Raw genomic sequence first — 2,938 nt, forward strand, 5'->3', positions numbered from 1 at the left:
AAATAATACATCTTCAGATGAGAAACAGGTTCATAAGTTTTCGTTAGTCAAACAATCCTCGATCTTCTCTGATTCTGAGTCTGCTTGGATCAGTATATTGTGTTTCCCCTTGAGTTCCAAGACCACCTCCATGTTACCTGCCCCTCTTTCCCCATCTGTTTCTCCCTCAAACTTCACCTCAGAGAGTCTATCTATTTCTGGCCCCTCTCCACTGCTTCCTAAACATCCATCTTTTTTTTTCCCCATGCCATCCCGGCTCATCTAAGCCTCATCTCCAGTTCTTTTCTCTCCCTAAAGACCAGACAAGCTCAGTCCTGTTTGTTTTAGCCTACATGACATTAGACTTACTGTTCACAGCCTTGACCTTTCCGGCATCTTCTCCATGTTCCATCCACCACAGCCTGTCTCCTCCACCAAAGTGTTCACACACAAGACGTCACTTCGCACATTTTAATTTTTAGAGCAAAAAATTTCCAGTGGAAAAGATACTGGGGTTGTCAAAGACCCTTGGGTATCTGAAACACAGAAAAACAAAAATTTTCCCCCCCAATCCTATAAATTCCCCCTCACTTTGTGAATTTCACCTTAATGGATCTTTTCCATCAGATTATAGACGTAAATGTGGACGTCGCCATCAAACTTGATGAAGTACACGGAAGGCTTAGCTGGAACTTGGTAAATCACTTTGCCGATCTTTCTGGACCCGTTGCCTCTGGTGAACTGCACACATTGACCTGTTAAGATGTCACTATCAATGTCTGACTTCACCTCTGCTGGAGGAGTCTCTGGAATGATACGGAGGTTACCTTCTGTTTAATCATCCAGTAGCTGGTAGATGTATAGGACTGGATCTTTCTCGTAGGTGATGTAAAACCAGTCCTTCATGATCGGCACCTGGGCTAGGACCACCCCCCTCCAGTTGTCCTTAGAGCCATGTTTGCCCTCAAATTTATGCTCCACAGCTCGGCCAACCATGGCACTTGCGAGATGGGCGTCTTTCACTTGAGGAAACACTACTTTGTGATGCAACACCTTAAGCTTTAAAATCCTCTCATCGCTGTGAAGTTCCAGTTCGTAGACACAGTCAATTCCATCATTCTTGACCAGATAGAGAGAGGGATTTGTTGGCAGTTGATTTAGAACGATGTCCTTCCATTGTGTGACGGGCTCATCACCTTCCTTCCATCCGTGAGAAATTCTGCAGCCCACAATGTTCCCCAAGGCCTGGGGAGAAGGCCTCCTCCTCCTCTGCTTCTGTGTGGATGGTGTGCTCATCCTCCTCAGAGACATCCTCTTCTTCTTGGCTGTAGACCTAGTGTGGTAGGCCACGGCACTCCTGGTCCACTGTCTTGTGGCTATCGTTCTGTGTTCAGGCTTCATACTTGCCCATGGCCTGGGTTTGAAGAGCTCGCCTGCTTAAACCAGACACAATGCTGGTGCCTCTGTCATGTGAGTGCCTGCAAGAACAATGGGGGTGGGGTTGGGGAAGGTGATGGACCAAGGCTCTTGTCTATGAGAACTTTGAGCAGGTGAGGAAGGCGATGGTAAACAGGTTTGAGCATCTGAATCTAATTCTGTAGTAATCAGAAGTTCGTAGGAGGGCTGGGCAATGGTGGAGCACAGCTTTAATTCCAGCACTCAAGAGGCAGAGGGAGGCAGACCTCTGTGAGATCAAGGACAGCCTGGTCTACAGAGTTAGTTCCAGGATACCCAAAGCTACCCACAGAAAAACCCTGTCTCAAAAATCAAAATCTAAAGGTCAAAGGGAAATGAACAAATGGTTCTCTCCAGCTCGGAATAACATATTCAGACACATTTCTTCAGCCCGAGGCACTTTGCCTCTGCTGAGGAACCTCTCCTTGAATGTCTAGGTCAGTGTGGGATTAAGTATCCCTGTCCTCACTTTAAGAAAGCAGAACAGAGAAAGGATAGCAAAGGAGGGAGAAGGGTGGCCACACCCCTCTTCTACCCTCTAACTATGAACTATGTGGCAACATCCACAAGTGTCTGCCCAGAGACACAGCACAGCAGTCCACTGGCTTTCTGTACTGTGCATCCTGACCCACCCCCAGGTTTATTCCGCGATGCTGTTGCATCTTCGACCGAAACAAGAGTCTTTTTTGTAGGCAACAACAGCCATTAGAAATAATATCTCCTGGGGTTGGGATATAACTCAGTGGTAGAGCACTTGCCTAGCAAGCACAAGGCCCTGGGTTCAGTCCTCAGCTCCGAAAAACAAACAAACAAACAAACAAACATAGAAATTTATCTCCTAAAATGCACAGGCACAGAGAGGAGCTTTGGCATTTTAGTAGAATTATGAATTTGATATTGTTAGCAAAGTATAATAAACTCTTAGACTGAATAGCCTAGACCATCCGCCGAGCTCTCAAACGTGGAAACATCAGAACATATGGTTACTCGCTGTACGAGGGAAAACTTTTATCTTTCTAGGCTACAAGGGCCCCAGTTATCTTCATAAACGTATTTACCGAAAGAAAATGTCCTAGTCGTCCAGATTCTGTCTTCGGAAACCGGTCAGGCACCACAAGGCTGTTGAAGAGTTGTGGGGTTCAGGAGCTGAACTGGCTTTCGCACTTCGCTGTATAGATAGTCAACCCACCTTCAAGGGAGTCTAGCGCCCCCAAGTGGAAGAGAAGCGCAACCATCTCCCAGTGCTCTGTGACCTCATCCAGGCTCTGCTTACGTCATAGAAGCCCTCTCAGCCAAGTTCCTTCCCTAGTTACGCTTAGAAACGTCCAGCATCTAGGTTTTAGCTTCTCATGTAGCCTCCTGGGGACCCAAAATAATGTCCCCACCCAAATATACTGATGACTCGAGTCACAGTCTGCCCAAGTAGCTCTTTTCATGCATTTTTTTTTTCTGAAAAAGTCTTTTGTTTCTGAGTCACCAACATCCTTGGTGGTTATTTCCCAGC

The 2,938-nt window shown here is 46.5% G+C and overlaps 1 pseudogene; it reads right to left on the bottom strand.

The window, feature by feature from the left end:
* Positions 1-497: 497 nt before the first annotated feature.
* Positions 498-1,380, bottom strand: LOC147998109 (Y-linked testis-specific protein 1-like; annotated as a pseudogene).
* Positions 1,381-2,938: the final 1,558 nt, after the last annotated feature.

Source organism: Rattus norvegicus, chromosome Y, assembly GCF_021556685.1.
Source record: "Rattus norvegicus strain SHRSP/BbbUtx chromosome Y, alternate assembly SHRSP_T2T, whole genome shotgun sequence".
In the NCBI taxonomy this organism is placed as follows: Eukaryota; Metazoa; Chordata; class Mammalia; order Rodentia; family Muridae; genus Rattus; species Rattus norvegicus.